Genomic DNA, 19,606 nt, shown 5'->3' with positions numbered 1-19,606 from the left:
AGGGATGCCGTAACCCAAATTATAGAACATTTGAAGGTAAGTGAATGACGATTCACTAATTTCCACCATGAAAGGCGAAAAAGAAATTTAAGTTTTAAATCTATGAAAACTCCTAGATCCTATGAGATTCATTGAACATTTCAATGGCATGTTTAAATCTCGATATGCCCCTCTTGTTTGTGACTGGGATGTCAAGGATCACAAAGAGGGTGTGAATAACCATGCAAACTAAATGGTGCCCCCACATGTTACAGTCACCTATTCGATGTACCGGTAAACCACACACGCTCCACCGAACTATGAAAAACATTGAGTCACCCTTTGCTACCTTTGCTTAGAACCATTTAGTGTGCCGGTAAACCACACACGCTCCACTAACGTCTTCGCAAGGGCACAAAGTGTAATTTCATGGAAATGCATCAATTCACTTTTGCCTAAGTAACTAAGATTGGGAATTTGTAAAACATTTCGTTACTTTTGTACTTCATTATACTTATAATGGAAGGTTTTGTCCTATCCTACCCGTTCGGATAACGACCCTCCACTAGTCAAGAGTGTGGTGGGTAAGAGTGGATACCCATTCAATCGCCATTTTATAGGCAATTTCCTTAAACACCCCTTATAGACCAGCTTCGTGAATGAGGCCTACTAACGGTAAGACTGACTTTTACTCATACATATATATAATGTTAGACTTTTAATGTTATATATAGTATAGGGTGTATTTTACACTTTTAAAATATTAGGTGGTAAAATTTAATAATTATACCTTTAATTCAATTAAATTGTAAACCAAAACTTTTATGGATTTATTTAACCTCTTTTAATTATACACCTTAATTAATTAATAAAACCATAAGGGTGTGATTTGAATTTTTTCAAAACAATAATAGGGTTTTAGAATTTAACATTCCTAATTAAGCTTTTAATCAACTTTTAAATTCCAAAACTTGAGGGCAAGTTTTGAAACATTTCAAAACATTAGGGTTTAGAATTTAAATATACATCAAAATTAAACTATTAATTCAAAATTTACATTCCAAAACATGAGGGCAAGTTTTGAAACCTTTTTCAAAACATTAGGGTTTCAACTATTTAAATTTCAAAACAACAAAACTTTTGGGTTCAAATTTAAACTATAAAACCTAAAAGGGAAAATATGAAACATTTCATAACATAAGGATAAAATAACAAATAATCTAAATTAACAATTAATCACATAATTATCCATATTTAATTTATTTAATGATTTCTTGCAAAACAATTTATCAATTTAATCAAAATAATTAATCAATTATCACATAAGGAAACAAATATTTTATTAATTGATAAATATCTTCAATTAGATCAAGAATATAGTCATATATATCAAAAAATCGGATTTATATTGATCTAATATGAAAAGGCAAGTATCCTCAAGCAAAAACAGCAAGAAATCCCGGTTTTCCCTCTTACTGACTAGCCGACTCGTCGAGTCAGGCATGGACTCGTCGAGTTAGCATGAACTCGGCGAGTTCATCTAAAAAACTTGGCTAGTTCAGCCCCCAGAAACCCAAAAATCGAATTTTTCCAACATACAAAGCATCAATACAATAGAAACCAATCTAGGCTCTGATACCACTGATGGGTTTTGGTCCTAAGAACATCCTATGTGCTCATACAAACCCTAATGCTTGGATCTAGGTTTCTCTATTGTACATGCAAGTTATCCAAGACTATAAACCCTAGATCTAGGATATGATAACATATAAATTAGGGTTTAGATCATACCTTGATTGTTATGTAGCAATAACAATCCCAATTCCTCCTTGTATTGACTTTAGAAAGCTTAGAGTCACAAATGTCACTCCTCTAATGGTTCACAAACACCAAGAGCAAAAGGATGAAGAGGATAGAGGAAGGAGGCTGCCCTAAAACGTGTGAAAACCTAGAATAAGTTTTGGCCACGTTTTTGGGTCATAAGGGGTCTATATATATAGGAGGCTATTAGGGTTATCTAACAAGGAAACCCTAATTTGGATGCTTAAGCCCTAAGCAACCCATGGATCCCTTTCCTTAAGGCCTTGGACGATTTCCTTATGGGCTTCCCCATAGAATTCGTCCACTCCTTAATACAAGGCAATCTATGGCCCAAATTGCAATTATCTTATAATTACAATTCCAGTCCCTTAAGTTTAATTAATCTCTTTTAGTCACAAAACTAATTACCAATTAATTATTGACTAATATTAATTAAACAATATGATTTCTCCTTTAATATATTATTCTCATAATATATTAATAAATCATATTTAATCCTTTCTCTCCATAATTCATCCAATCAAGTTGCTTTGGTGAAGGTAACCCAAAAGGACCATGCACCATCGGGTCAACTACATGCCAAAATAGTCATGGACTTAGACACTAATCCAACAATAAGAACATCCTATGTGCTCATACAAACCCTAAAGCTTGGATCTAGGTTTCTCTAGTGTACATGCAATTTATCCAAGACTATAAACCCTAGATCTAGCATATGATAATCAATACAACATATAATTAGGGTTTAGATCATACCTTGATTGTTATGTAGCAATAACAATCTCAAATCCTCCTTGTAATGACTTTAGAAAGCTTAGAGACACAAATGTCACTCCTCTAATGGTTCACAAATACCAAGAGCAAGAGGATGAAGAAGAGAAGAGAAGGAGGCTCTCAAAAACGTGTGGAAACCCTAGATAACAAGATCACCACGTTTTTGGAGCATAAGGGTTCTATATATAGTGAGGCTATTAGGGTTATCTAACAAGGAAACCCTAATTTGGATGCTTAAGCCCTAAGCAACCCATGGACTCCTTTCCTTAAAGGCCTTGGACGATTTCCAATGGGTTTCCCCATAGAATTCGTCCAACCTTATAATATAAGGCAATCCATAGCCCAATTGCAATTATCTTATAATTACAATTCCAGTCCCTTAAGTTTAATTAATCTCTTTTACTCACAAACTTAATTCTTATTAATTCTTGACTAATATTAATTAAACAATATGACTTCTCCTTTAATATATTATTCCCATAATATATTAATAAATCATATTTAATCCTTTCTCTCCATAATTCATCCTATCAAGTTGCTTTGGTGAAGGCAACCCAAAAGGACCATGCACCATCGGGTCAAGTACATCCCAAAATAATTATGGACTTAGACACTAATCCAACAGTCTCCCACTTGGATAAGTCTAATAACCATTCTGCATATAAATTCAGATCCTGATCTGCAATCGTAGCTTTCCAAATCCATTCTCAACTCTGATCCTATCAGATACGCATGTCCTTTAGATAAGGGATCATATATTCCTCCATTCTAGATATCGTATAAGACATGATTTTTAATCATTCTCTCTGTACCATTTCTCGACTTCCGATTTATGACGACTGACTAATTGAACAAATCAAATTAGTCCTAGCTCATCCTAGCATTTATGTTGGTCATCACTAAATCATTGAAGGGCCCAAAGATATCGCTTTTATCCTTCTTTGGATAAAAGGAACGGATAAACTTTGATTCAATGCTCGCTTGCACTCACTCACCGAATCACACACAACAATATGTTTTTTGACACCAAGTTACTGGTGCGTTTACATATTATCAATGTGCAACCGATTTGCAAGATACAACTCACACATCTCAGTTTCAAGAATATAAGATGTTATCGTCTCACCAATCACTCGTGATACAATTCATGGAGTGATCCAAGTGAGCGGGGGTTTAATCTAATGCTCAAATCATATTCATAAGCACTCATGAACGTTGCAGCAAACATTTGCTTTTGTCTAATAATCTTTAGACAATCTACACACCAATTCATGACAGTCTTTATTCATACCTACTTCCAACATATGAACGACTGTGGCCCGTTCGAAAAATTTGACTGTTCTAAACCAATTAAATTATTCAGGAAGTCAAAAAATGCAAAGTGAAACACAAGAATAATACTAATCCCATATGGCCTCAAACCTTTGAACATAAATAAAACACCTTTTATTTATCACCATATCGATTACTCATTATTTGTTGTTTCGGGTAATCAACTTCTTACTTGAATTATTACACTTGTCCCATGCTCTTATCATGCACACAATGTTTACCTATGGTTCTTACTTTGTGAAATAGATCAAATGAACACATTTCCAATCATACTCATTTCACAACTCCAAATCCTTTTTCATAAGTGAAAGAATATCAAATTCTTGCCACTTATAGAATATGCTAGATTCTAACATTTTATGCAATGATCCTTTCGTAATGTCATAGCACAAAAGTCACAAAGACTATTGCCAACGATATTAAAAAGTCCTATATCGGAGATTGTTACAATACAATTCCTTAGATATGATGTCTCTTACTCAAAGTACATTCCTTTGAACATCCTTTTGCATAAAAGTTTCTAATCTAGACATAGATTTTCAATATTCAATTCCCAATATGGACACATTTCTATATATGACAACTCATTCTTAATAGAATCTTATCTATTCATAATAATGTCGATATGGTCCATTCAATACTATACTTCCGACTACTCACAAGTGACCAATCCTCGGCGAACTTTGGATTGCCCTGTGATAGTTGTTTAATTATCTTAGTCAAAACCGATTATTGTCCTTCTTCCTTCTAAATGTGCTAGACATTTGGAAAATTTTAGAATGGTCAAATATTATAGCATTTGCAATCGATCCCATACCCGAAGCGTATTGGACACGAAGCATAATGTCTTACATGAAGATTTGATACTTTATCAATCTTCTGCCATAATATTTTATGTGCTACATTCTCAAAATTCGAACTATGAAGAGGAATTTCGTAATCATAATTGAATTTTAAGAACGCACTATGTATCATTGACTAATTTTTTTAACATTCTACAACCTAAACCTTTAAATCTGAAATGAAGCATAATATTCTCTCCCTTAATTATAGCAAAACAACTATTCAACCATTGCGACTTTGCAAAGTATAACTCTTGTTTTCTATAATTAATATTGCTAACTTGCAATGCTTTCCATAATAATCATACAATCATAACATTTATGCTCCCACTATCATGATGATTATTATAAACATAACACTTATGCTCCCACTAGCTTTGACATGTATTCAGAAACCAGCTTAACTTCCAGAAAAACAATTATAATTGAATTTCTTAAGTTCATGTTTCTAATACTTAATGCTTTGATAATCCTTTATCTAAGCTTATACACCTTTCCCTTAGATAGCTCATATGTGTGTCTAAACAATTCAGACTAATTGCCAAATCTCACAATTCGAATCATGGAAAGGGATACCGTAACTATAATCGAATTTGAGAATCCAATTTTCACAGTCACTATCTTTTTAAAATCTCTCTTAGTGAAAGCATTTCCTCACAGCCATTTTCATGAAGGAGGGGATCTTATGACACTTAGATTTTAATGGTGTATGTGTTCCTATCCATGTGAATCTGTCAAAACCAAAGTTTACGACAAATTCAAACTCATATGGACCGAACATTCTTAATCTTGACTTCTTGCCTTATGGTAACACAGCTGCCCACCATGTCTTCCAAGTCGTTAAGCAGCTCACCCTTTCCTATCAATGTACTTTCCATTGATCAAGGTGCCTGCCTTTTATGCGTTCAAATGAGAACTCACAGAACTCACATGCATAATTGACTCAATTGGAGTGGCACGGAAACAAAATAGTGTCAATACGATAGGTTGTAAACCTCAACTCGTGTGCTAGTGATAATCGATAAGGTTTATTTTGATTTGTTCTTGAAACCTTTCATGGCCATTAAGACTCCCACTGACTCATTGACATATAAGATTCTCTTGACAATAAACATTTCTTGACAAACAAATATTCAAGAGTTAGTGTAGTTTAAAACACTTCATAAATTGGTCCTAGTTGGTCTTTGTCTTATCCAAGACATCACAACTTTCCACATTTGATGAATGCTATAAACCTTCTTAATACTTTTCACTCAATGTCACAATCTTAACTCTAAGACATGTTTTGGAACGAAGTATGATTGACTTCTTGATTTAACCATTTCTTCAATTCTCGATTCCTCTTCTTAGACATGCAATTGTACTAAGACTCACTGAGATAATCAATTGAGATATGGTTCTTAATCATTAAGACTCATCATAAAACATAATAAAAGGTACTCTCCCTTCTTCTTAGAATGGAGAAACTTTTATCTTTCTGCCTACTTGATTCTTCTTATTCGTTCTGCTATTGATTTAAACTTTTTCAATCAATTCAGAATTATACTTAATTTTATCATATTTACTAAACCTTTTGTAAATCATGACGAATATCTTTCTTACTCTTATGGTGGACTTGATCAACACGCAACTTTGTGTGCTCGATCTCCTAGTCCTTCACTTGACACTTTGTCAATGAATTAGTCTAATTTCCAAATATGAAATTTCTCATTAATCGTGCAACCAAGTTGCATGATTCCAAATTTCTGTCCAACTGAAACTTGGGCGATGAAAAACTCTCCTTATTTCGTAAATTTTCGACATTTCCATAATTAAGAATCAAATCCATTATTGCTAATAATAGAAACATTCAAACATCAATTTTTTCATACACGCCATTGCAAGGATAAATAAATAATATAAAATCAAAATTTATTTTATTGCGGAAAAATCTTGTCCTTACAATGCAATTCATTGAAAAACTATGCTAATGCATATTTATTAGCAATCTAATTCTAACTCTAAGTAGTAGCTCAAGATTCTGCTCACTTCTTCCCTTAAGCTTCCTCTTTTTTCTTCGATCCTACAAAACATCAATTGTAATCTTATCACATTCTGTATTAAGAATCTAGAATAGGAGCTTAAAATAGTTAGTCAATGGATTTTACCTAAAGCAGAGCCATACGTTTTGACTCTCCCATCTCTTAGATCTCTTAGGTAAATAGGGCAGCTTCGTCTCCAATGCCCCTTTTCTTGGCAATAAAAGCAAATTAACTCTTTTGGAACAGGACATGGAACTACTTCAGACATTGCCTTTTTCTTATGATCAAACTTTTCGATCATAACATGTCTTTCGTTGCTGTTGTCTATAACCATAGAGGTCTTGAAGGCAGATTCACCAATCAAGTTTGCTTTTCTATTGCGCCAAACCATTGCTGATTCAGCAGCAATAAGCATATAGGTGAGATCTAAAAGGGTCACGTCGCGGTTCATCATATAATACTCTCTTACGAACTCACTATACGAGTTAGGAAGTGACTGAAGAACCCAATCAACAGCCATCTCCTCACAGAAAACGGATCCCAACATTCTTAAACAATCAATGTGTGACTTCATCCCTAGGACGTGTGCACACACCGACTTTCTCTCTTCATGTTTACTTGCCAAAAGGGCTTGAGTGAGATTGAACTTTTCAAGCCTTCGAACTTGTGGGTTAGGGAGAATAATTGGAGGAGGTGGAGGAAGTGAAGCATGATTTCTTGTTCCTCGATCGAATCGTGGAATATCATCTTCATGTGGAAAGCTTGTTCCACGGGATTTGGGAAGACCATAGTTGTCGTACTTTGACATCTACAAAACGGGAGAAAACAAATTCAAGTTAGTTGATTGATTGAGTCCTTAGTAAATTATCCAAATGAGATACTAAGGTTAGGACCCAACACAATACGCTACAACCTAGAAAAGGGATGCCGTAATCTAGTTGCAGAATATTTGAAGGTAAGTGAATGACGATTCACTAATTTCCACCACGAAAAAACGAAAAAGAAATTTAAGTTTTAAATCTATGAAAACTCCTAGATCCTTTGAGATTCATTGAACATTTCAATGGCATGTTTAAATCTCGATATGCCCCTCTTGTTTGTGACTGGGATGCCGAGGATCACAAAGCGGGTGTGAATAACCATGCAAACTTACATGGTGCCCTCACATGTTACAGTCACCTATTCGTTGTGCCGGTAAACCACACACGCTCCACCGGACTATGACAAACATTGAGTCACCCTTTGCTACCTTTGCTTAGAACCATTTAGTGTGCCGGTAAACGACACACGCTCCACTAACGTCTTCGCAAGGGCACAAAGTGTAATTTCATGGAATTGCATCAATTCACTTTTGCCTAAGTAACTAAGATGGGGAATTTGTAAAACATTTAGTTACTTTTGTACTTCATTATACTTATAATGGAAGGTTTTGTCCTATCCTACCCGTTCGGCTAACGACCCTCCACTAGTCAAGAGTGCGGTGGGTAAGAGTGGATACCCATTCAATCGCCATTTTATAGGCAATTTCCTTAAACACCCCTTATAGACCAGCTTCGTGAATGAGGCCTACTAACGGTAAGACTGACTTTTACTAATACATACATATATATATATATATATATATATATATATATATATATATATATATATATATATATATATATAATGTTAGACTTTTAATGTTAGATATAGTATAGTGTGTATTTTACACTTTTAAAATACTAGGTTGTCAAATTTAACAATTATACTTTTAATTCAATTAAATTGTAAACCAAAACTTTTATGGATTTATTAAACCTATTTTAATTATACACCTTAATTAATTAATAAAACCATAAGGGTGTGATATGAACTTTTTCAAAACACTACTAGGGTTTTAGAATTTAACATTCCTAGATTAAACTTTTAATCAAAATTTAAATTCCAAAACTTGAGGACAAGTTTTGAGACATTTCAAAAACTTAGGGTTTAGAATTTAAATATATATCAAAATTAAACTTTTAATCAAAATTTAAATTCCAAAACTTGAGGACAAGTTTTGAAACATTTTAAAAACATTAGGGTTTCAAGTATTTAAATTTCAAAACTAAACCTTTGAGTTCAAATCTAAACTATAAAACATAAAGGGGAAAATTGAAACTTTTCATAACACAAAGATCAAATAACAAATAATATAAATTAAACAATTAATTTCATCATTATCTATATTTGACCTAATTTTCAATTTCTTGCAAAATAAGTTGCCCAATTAATACAAATAATCAAATTTTTATCATATAAGGAAGTTATTATCTAATCAATTGGTAATTATCTTGTGTTTTGGCAAGGATATTCTTTAAGAAACAATAAAATTCGTATTTTATAGGTTTAAAACGAATATGGTAATTATCCTTAAGCAAAGCAGCAACAAAATATGAAGTTTCCTCTGTTTGACGCTCCGAATCGTCGAGTCACACTCTGGTACTCGCCGAGTAGGGCTGACTCGCCGACTCCAAGTAGTAACTCGCCGAGTGAGGTCGAACAGTGAGCCAGATTTCGATTTTCAGCTACATAATGCATCAATACAATAGAAACCAATCTAGGCTCTGATACCACTGATGGGTTTTGGTCATAAGAACATCCTATGTGCTCATACAAACCCTAATGCTTGGATCTAGGTTTCTCTATTGTACATGCAATTTATCCAAGACTATAAACCCTAGATCTAGCATATGATAATCAATACAACATATAATTAGGTTTTAGATCATACCTTGATTGTTATGTAGCAATAACAATCTCAAATCCTCCCTGTAATGACTTTAGAAAGCTTAGAGTCACAAATGTCACTCCTCTAATGGTTCACAAATACCAAGAGCAAGAGGATGAAGAAGAGAAGAGTAGGAGGCTCTCAAAAACGTGTGGAAACCCTAGATAACAAGATCACCACGTTTTTGGAGCATAAGGTTTCTATATATAGTGAGGCTATTAGGGTTATCTAACAAGGAAACCCTAATTTGGATGCTTAAGCCCTAAGCAACCCATGGACTCCTTTCCTTAAAGGCCTTGGACGATTTCCAATGGGTTTCCCCATAGAATTCGTCCAACCTTATAATATAAGGCAATCCATAGCCCAATTGCAATTATCTTATAATTACAATTCCAGTCCCTTAAGTTTAATTAATCTCTTTTACTCACAAACTTAATTCTTATTAATTCTTGACTAATATTAATTAAACAATATGACTTCTCCTTTAATATATCATTCCCATAATATATATTAATAAATCATATTTAATCCTTTCTCTCCATAATTCATCCTATCAAGTTGCTTTGGTGAAGGCAACCCAAAATGACCATGCACCATCGGGTCAAGTACATACCAAAATAGTTATGGACTTAGACACTAATCCAACAGATACGTTTATTAGTGATAGTACACTAGTAAATTTGGACGAACCTAGCAGCTACAAGGAAGCCATGGCAGGCCTGGAGTCTGCGAAATGGAAAGAGGAGATGGACAGCGAGATTCAGTCCATGTACGATAACCAAGTTTGGAATTCGGTTGATAATGTACCTAGTCGTAAGACAGTCGGGTGCAAGTGGATCTTCAAGAAGAAGACGGACATGGATGGGAAAGTGCATACTTATAAAGCGCGATTAGTTGCGAAGGGCTTTACTCAACCTCCCGGAGTTGACTATGATGAGACCTTCTCGCCAGTTGTGAAGATAAAGTCTATTAGGGTAATGCTTGCAATAGCTACGTTTCATGATTATGAAATATGGCATATGGACGCGAAAACCGCTTTCCTTAATGGAACGTTGGCTTAAGATGTTTACATGAATCAGCCAGAGGGTTTTGTCGATGCGAAGCATCCAAATAGAGTATGCAAGCTTGAGAAATCCATTTATGGATTGAAACAAGTGTCTCGCAGATGGAATCTTTGTTTTGACGAGAAGGATAAAGAGTTTGCCTTTCTGCGAAGCGAAGATGAATCTTGTGTGTATGTCAAAGCCAGTGGGAGTATAGTGAGCTTCCTCGTATTGTATGTCGACGACATACTGCTCAAAGGAAACGATATCCCAACCATGCAGGAGGTCAAGTCCTGGCTTGGGAAATGTTTCTCTATGAAGGACCTCGAAGAGGCTGCTTATATTCTGGGAATAAGAATAGTAAGAAACAGAGAAAACAGACTGATAAGACTCAGTCAGGATACATACTTGGATAAGGTACTAAAGCGTTTTAGTATGGAAAATTCCAAGAAAGGGGAGTTGCCACTCCAAAGCAATACCAAGCTGATTAAGATTTAGAGCCCGAGTACAGAGGCAGAGATAGCTGATATGAGCCGAGTACCTTATGCTTCCGCAGTAGACTCTATCATGTACGCTATGACTTGTACTCGCCCTGATGTGACCTTTGCTTTGAGCATGATCAGCAGATATTAGGGGAACCCAGGTAGAGCTCACTAGATTGCGGTAAAGAATATTCTTAAGTACCTACGAAGGACCAAGGAATGGTTTCTAGTCCTCGGTGGGAGTGATGACTTAAGGGTACGAGGGTACAGTGATGCTAGTTTTCAGACGGATCGGGATAATTTCTGATTGCAGTCGGGCTGGGTCTTTACACTAAATGGAGGAGCAGTGACTTGGAAAAGTTCCAAGCAGAAGACCATAGTTGATTCAACGTGCGAATCATAGTACATTGCGGCGAGCGAAGCATCAAAAGAGGCTATATGGTTGAAGTACTTCATTGGAGACCTTGGAGTTGTGCCATCCATAAAGGATCCGATGGAAATTTTCTGTGATAATGAAGGACCGGTTGCCTTGACCAAGGAACTGAGAGATCATGGTAGATCTCGACATATTGACAGAAAATACCATTTTATCAGACATCGGGTAGAATAGGGACTCCTCATTGTGAAGAGGGTATCATCAGAAGAAGACCCAGCGGATCCCCTTACGAAGGGACTAAGAAGGGTCAAACACTTGCAGCACGCTAGGAGCATTGGGCTGAAGGATGATATAAGTTTGGATTAGATAGGAAACGTGTAATAGATAGTTTGTACTTGACATCTGATGAAAAACTAAATTGCGTTATTTATGAGTAAAGCTACTATCTTGTGTTTGTTATTTATCTATTGTTTCAATTTTGCATGTTTTGACTTCCTGAATGATAGGATTATTCAAACAGTCCATAGTCGGTCATATTTTGGCGGTAGATATGAATGAAGACTATCATGAATAGTTTGTAGATTGTCTAAAGTGTTTTAGGCATAGCAAAGGTTTGCTGCAAAGTTCATGAGTGCTTATGAATATGATTTGAGCATTGGAATAAACCCGAGTTTGCTGGTATCACTTCGTCGTGTTTTGCCTTAAGTGATCGCAAAGCGATAATATCATATAGTCTTAAAACTTAGAGATATGGTTGTTGTTTACTGGTTGGTTGTGCATTGATGATGTGTAAACGCATCAGCAACTTGATGTTATAAAACACATTGTTGTGCATGATTCAATTAGTGAATAATAGATGCATATGAGTCGAAGTTGATATGTTCCTTTTGTTCTATGAGAATGAAATTGATATCTTCGCCACTTGATGATTTGGTTTGACTTATGTGCCAGGCCCGGTCAGAATGAAGTTGATGTGTTCAACTAAATTCTATGTCAAACAAATCGGAAATCGAGGAACAAGTGCTGGACAATAAGCATTGTCAGCATGATATCCAGAACGGAGGATTATACGATCCCTTATCTAAAGGACAAGTTGATCAGAGTTGACAGCAGAGTATAAGAGCTACGATTGCTAATCGGATTCTGAAGTCATATGTGAGATATAGTTACTAGACTTATCCAAGTGGGAGACTATTGGATTAGTGTCTAAGCCCGTAACTATATTTGGTATGTACTTGACCCGGTTGTCCATGGTCCTTTTGGGTTGCCTTCTCCAAAGCAACTTGACAAGGTAATTTAAAGAGAAAGAGAGAATATTATGGTTTATTAATATATTATAAGAATAATATATTAAAGGATAAATCAAATTTATTTGATTAGTATTAGTCATAAATTAATTAGGAATTAATTTGGTGACTAAAAGAGACTAACTAAATAAAGGGGTATAAACTGTCAAATGCATGATAGTTGAGTTTTGGGCTGGAGAACCTAATGGACTAAGGGGGGACAAAATTATGATGGGGATCCATCATATTTTCGTCCAAGGGCCCTAATCTAGAAGGTTCTATGGGCTTCTTGGTGATTAAGCTGTCCATTAGGGTTTATGCTGAAACCCTAGCAGCCAGCAGTAGAAATAAGACCCTAGGCTATGGAAATCGGCTACCACTTGATTTTAAGAGAATCCTAGGCCGATTTCTAGCATCTCTCACCCTCTCTCATATTTCCTTCTTGCTTGTGGGGTTTGTGAACCATTAGAGGAGTTACATTTGCGACTCTAAGCTCAAGATCAAGAAGACTACAAGGATTCAAGCTACTTGGAAGAGGTAAACTACTTAGATCTGGTTTTCTTATGGTAATTTCGAATTATATATGATAGATCTAGGTTTTTAAATCTTGGAATCAAAGCATGTACAATAGAGAAACCTAGATCCAAGCATTAGCGTTTGTATGAGCACATAGGAATGTTTCTTATGCATAAAACCAATCAAGTTCACCTTACCCGGATTCATCCTCCCATTAGGACCTTGCGGTGACTCAATAGGAGGACCCTACTGTTGGGTTTTGTGTACTATAACACTCCTATGGTGCACATACAACCCTAATAGTTTTGGATCTAAGTTTTCTCTAGTTATACATGCAACAAAATTTCCAAAGCAAAAAACCTATCTAGCATACAAATTTGGTACATGAATCATAAAACTAGTTAGAATAATACCTCTTTTTATAGCTTGGAGTTGTTGGCCTTTCAAGAGCATTGCACCTCAAGTGTGATGCCTCAAATGGTTCACAAACACCATGAACAAAGGATGACTTTGAGAGGGAGGCTAGACACTCGAAAATTGACTATCTCTCTTCCTATAACTCTTAGGTGTACCGATTTTGGCTAAGGGGTAACATTTATATAGTGTATGATTCCAAGAGTCATGGGACATACACTTAGGTTATGATCCATTTCTCTTGTGGGCTAACTCTTCTTGGATACTTACATAAACTTAGCTCATCATGGATCAATAGCCCAAACAATATATATGTCACTGATTTAATTAATCAGACCTCGTTAATTTAATTAGTCTCTTTGGATCACTAAATTAATTCCAAATTAATTCTTCATCAATACTAATTAAATAATATGATTTCACAATTAATATATTATACTTGTAATATATTAATAAATCATAAATAACCTCTTTCTCAAATATCCATCCTATCATATTGTTTTGGTGAAGGCAACCCATATGGACCATGCTACTCTTGGGTCAAGTACATACCAATTGTAGTTATGGGATTAGACACCTAATCCAACAATTACTAATTCGGAGTCATCCTGAGAGAGTATTGCTCCACTACCCCCATCCTCGAGTCGATCTTTCGGTAGTCATGATTCGAGACCCAAGCCTATACCCCCCCCCCCAGAAAGTCCATTCCCATTCTATCCCGTAAGAGAGTTGCCTCATCTCCATCATCACCAAGATCATCAAAGAAGCCGTACCCCACCCACAAATGGACTCCACAAGTGGACGAGTGGATCAGGGATGAGAGTTTTGGGTTTTATGAGGTCGGAGAGTCCTCTCAGGCACCTAGATGTGATCCCATTCTAGAGGATCCCACAGATAGAGCGATCAGTGTTAGTTCCACGAGTAGCATAGCTGTAACATCCCAAAGATTTCAGACAAAAATTTCATTTTTAATTCTTTTCAAAACATCCAACGGTCATGTCAAAACAACATAAAGGTTATCATAGTGAAATAACATTAGAGTACAAAATCCCAAAATCACATAATGTAGAAAACATGGGCAGATGCGGTGCAATCAAGCCGGACCTTCCCCTTCGAGCTAGAGGTACATAAAACATAAACAGAAAACTATAAGCACAAAGCTTAGTGAGCTTCCCCAAAATACCTCATCCTATACATACATAACATTCAAACCATAACTGGTTCTATTTCACCCCATTCGGTATCTATCAAACGATATAGGGTCTATTTCACCCCTGTCGGTATCTTTCAACTGGTACTGGGTCTATTTCACCCTTTTCGGTATCTTTCAATCGATACTAGGTCTATTTCATCCCCCTCGATATCTTTCAACCAGTATCGGGTCTATTTGACCCCTATAGCTAAGCAAGCAATCAAATCAGCAAGAGTCACAAAGACAACAAGCACATGCATGCATAACAGTAAGTGTCACAAAGACAACTATCATTCTACAAACATAATCCATGGTGCCGAAATTTGCATCTTCGACCCATGAGTACCATGAAGGAAAACTCACCTTAGTCTAAAGATAACAAATCACACTCGGGCTATCGAATCGCAAATTCCTCTCACTAAATCACAAATGATAGAACCCTAACTACCAATTAGATCATAAACCCATCCCGAGAGTCCAAATCCTAAATCCCGACTTCAAGGGTAAAAAGGTTGCTTTACCCTTCCCTTATTGGGCATAACATATCATGGTCCAAATCCAACTAGTCTAAAGTTCAAAAGACACTTTAAGCCTAACATGGGCCCAAATCCAAAAAGGCCTAAGGCCTAACAATGGACCAAATAAGAAAGATTGCGGCCCGACAAGGCCCAAAACCCTAGAGTCCAAAGTGGCCCGAAATCTAAAGCCCAATAACCCCCTGGTGAGTACGCTAAGCATACCATCAGTACACCCGGTGTACTCGAGCGCTACATATATATTGAGATCACAGGCACGTACGCTCGGTGTATGCCCCAGTTGGACAAAGTCTCATTTTAAGGTCATAACCCGTCAAGACCTAACATCCAACCTTAGATCTAGCTCTCTTGGAACGTCCTAAACAATAAAGTTGGCAAATTTACCCTTTTGCATGTCCTAATGGGACTGACACCATAGATTTAGGATTCTACTTCCCTTAAGTGGTCATTAACTCATGCATGATTGACCTTTAACTTCCAAGATCTGATTTTTACGATTCCATCCACTCCTACTTGTTCAAAAGGACAACTTAAATGGTTCGAAGTAGTCTATATTCCAAATGACCAAAGTCATGGGACCAAAATCTCCTAAATCTACCCACAAATGAGATCTTAGCAAGGAACCATCAAGGTAAGAACTTTTTACCTCCATAAGCTTGCAATGAAGAAGATAGCTTTGGATTAAGAAGCTCCAACTTTAAAAATGCACCACCACCAAGTCTCTTCTTTTTTAAAAGCAGAAAAGAACACCAAAAATCTCAATAAAAGCCCAAGAACACACTGGACATGGCTAGGGTTTCAAGGTATAGCTCACAAGAGGCAATAGAGGCTAATAATGTGAAAACTTTGGGGACTTAATGTGTTTAAATATGGAGTAAACCCTAAAAATTAGGGTTTTACCCTGAATGATGTACGCCCTGCATACATGGGTATGCCCAGTATACCAGGGGACACCCCGTCTCATGCATGCTTAGGGTACGCCTGACGTACCTTATGTACCCCCAGCATACTCGGGTCCAAGTGTACAAACGAAAGAATTTAATTAATTAACATTTACCTGACATAACAGGCACTACAATTCTCCCCCACTTGAATCAGATTTCATCCTCGAAGTTATCCTCTGTAAACAACTCGGGGTAATGATTTCTCATCTCCTCCTCAGGCTACCATGTCCATTATGAACCCTTTCAGTGTTGCCACCACACCTTTACTAATTCCATAACCTTGTTTCGTAAGGTCTTCGTCTTCCTGTCGAGAATGACCACTGGTCACTCTATATAATTCAGGCGGTCATCCACCTGAATGTCCTCCACTGGTACCACTGCGAAATCATCAACCAAACATTTCTGCTGCTGAGAGACGTGGAAAGTGCTATGGATCTGGTTGAGCTCCTATAGTAGAGCCAAACGGTACGCGACTCTGCCCACCCGGGCTATCACTCTGAAAGGACCAATATATTGGGGACCTAGCTTACCCAGTTTCCTAAATCAGATGACACCTTTCCAAGGTGACACCTTTAGGAGTATCATGTACCCAACCTAGAACTCTAAATCCGACCTACATCTATATGGGTAGCTCTTCTGTTGGCTCTTTGTTGTCTAAAGTCTACCATGAACCTGCTGAATCATCTCATTCGTCCAAAGTACTACCTCCGTACTCCCCATAAACCGCTGGCCGAACTCACCCCCAACATATCGGAGTCCTACACTTCCTCCCATATAGTATCATAAAAGGAGGTCGATCAATATTGGCGTGATAGCTGTTGTTTTATGAAAGTTCCGCCAACGGAAGATATGTATCCCAACTGTTGGAATAGTGTCTAAGGCTGCAACTATATTAGGCAAGTATTTGACCCGGTTGTGCATGGTCCTTTTGGATTGCCTTCACCATAGCAACTTGATAGGATGATTTATTAAGAGAGAGTAAATATTATTAATATATTATGGGAATAATATAAAGAATAATATATTGTTATTTGATTAATATAAGTCATGGAATTAACTGGAATTAATTTGGTGACTTAAAGAGGTTAATTAAATAAAGGGGTATAAACTGTCAATTGTTTGATAGTTAAGCTTTAGACTATAAATCCTTATAGATATACTAGAGACGAATTCTAGAAGCTAAAGGATAGCTAAATTCGTCCATGGCTTATCTAAGGAAAGGATTTAGATAGCCTTAAGAGAAGATTATCCAATTAGGGTTTAGGTTGTAACCCTTAAGGAGTCTACAAGTATAAATAGACCCCATGGGCAAGGGAAATCGGCACCTCTCCAAAAGTAAGAGAACCCTGGCCAATTTCCTCCCCTCTCCTCTCTCCTAAATCATCTTTCTTGCTATTGGTGTTTGTAAGCCAGTAGAGGAGTGACATTTGTGACTCTAGAAGCTCCAAGACCATAAGATTAACAAGGAACTCAAAGGTATTGTTCTAGATCTGTTTCAATGTTGTTGTTTAACCTAATTAGTCATTAGAAGTCTTGGATTCAAAGCATGTTTAATTAGAAAGCCTAGATCCAAGCATTAGGGTTTTGCATGCGCACATAGGAAAGTTCTTATGGCTAAAACCCATCAGTAGTATCAGAGCCTTGCTTGGTTTTCTTTAAATTGTTGCTTAATTAACTGAAACAAACCTGCAAAATTCGATTTTTAGGTTTCTGATTCATGGACTCGGCGAGTCTCAAAGTGTACTAGGCGAGTAGGCCTGACTCGGCGAGTCCCTTTGTGCACTCGGCGAGTCCAGGCGTTAGGAATGGCCAGATTCGGGATTTTTTCATAATTATCTTATGGAAACTTACCTTAATCATAATAGATCAACCTAAATCCGATTTTTTGATATATATGACTATTATCTTGATCTAATTAAAGGTATTTATCAACTAATAAAATATTTAATTTCCTTATATGATAATTAATTAATTATTTTGATTATTTTGGTAATTATCTTGCAAGAAATATTGAATAAATCAAATATAGATAATTAGGATATTAATTGTTAATTGGAATTATTTGTTATTTGATCCTCCATGTTTTTAAATGTTTAAAAACTTGCCCCCAAGTTTTGAAATTTATAATTTGTGATTAAAAGTTTAATTTAGACAACTTAAATTTCAAAACCCTAGATTTTAAAAGGTTTAAAATACAACCCTATACTAATATGATATTACTAGAATAATATATATATGTATAACTAAATGCTAGTCTTACCGTTAGTAGGCCTCATTCACGAAGCCGATCTATAAGGTGGGTATAAGGTTGCGGCCTATAAAATGGCGCTTAATGGGTGTACACTCACACCCACCGCTTGCTTGATTGGTGGAGGGTCGTTAGCCGAACGGGTAGAATAGGGCAACCTCATCCTCTCATTAAAAGTATAATAAGTAATACAAAGTAACTACACATTTTTAAAACTTCCCAATCTTAGTTACTTTAGGAAAAGTGAATTGATGCAATCCCATGAAATTACACTTTGCACCCTTGCTAAGAAGTTAGTGGAGTGTGTGTGGTTTACCGACACACTAATTGGTTCTAAGCAAAGGTGGCAAAGGGTGATTCATTGTTTATCATAGTTCGATGGAGCGTGTGTGGTTTACCGGCACATCGAATAGGTGATCGTTACAATGAAGGCACCATGTGAATTTGCATGGTAATTCACACCCGCTTTGTGATCCTCGGCATCCCAGTCACAAACAAGAGGGGCATATCGAGATTTAAACATGCCATTGAATAGTTTCAATGAATCTCATCCAAACCTAGGAATTCTCAATACACTTAGGACTAATAGTTTAGGTTTTTGTGATGGAGAATTAGTGAATCGTCATTCACTTACCTTCAATTTATTTGCATGTTAGATTACGGCATCCCTTTTCTAATATGTAAATGTTATTGTTGGATCCTAGCCCTAATTTTCTTATTGGGTGATAATTAGGGATTCTTATTCTAATCTATCTTTGTCCTTTACTTTTGTAGATGTCGAACACAAACAACGCTGCTGCTAGTTCTTTCACGTTGATGAGCCTTTGCCAAAAGGTCACCTTCGATGGAACGAACTTTAGCGAATGGATAAGATACATTCGCACCATTGCTCGCTATGAGGACAAGGAGTATGTCCTTGATGAGAAGCTCGAGAAAATCAACACCGAAATCGCTACTCCGGCCGAAATCACCGCTTTTGAGACTCATGAGCAAGATGTAACGAAGGTACATTGCATCATGATTGCTACCATGAACTCCGAATTCCAAAAGT

Source organism: Lactuca sativa, chromosome 7, assembly GCF_002870075.4.
Source record: "Lactuca sativa cultivar Salinas chromosome 7, Lsat_Salinas_v11, whole genome shotgun sequence".
NCBI classification, from domain to species: domain Eukaryota; kingdom Viridiplantae; phylum Streptophyta; class Magnoliopsida; order Asterales; family Asteraceae; genus Lactuca; species Lactuca sativa.
This window is presented reverse-complemented; position numbering follows the sequence as displayed.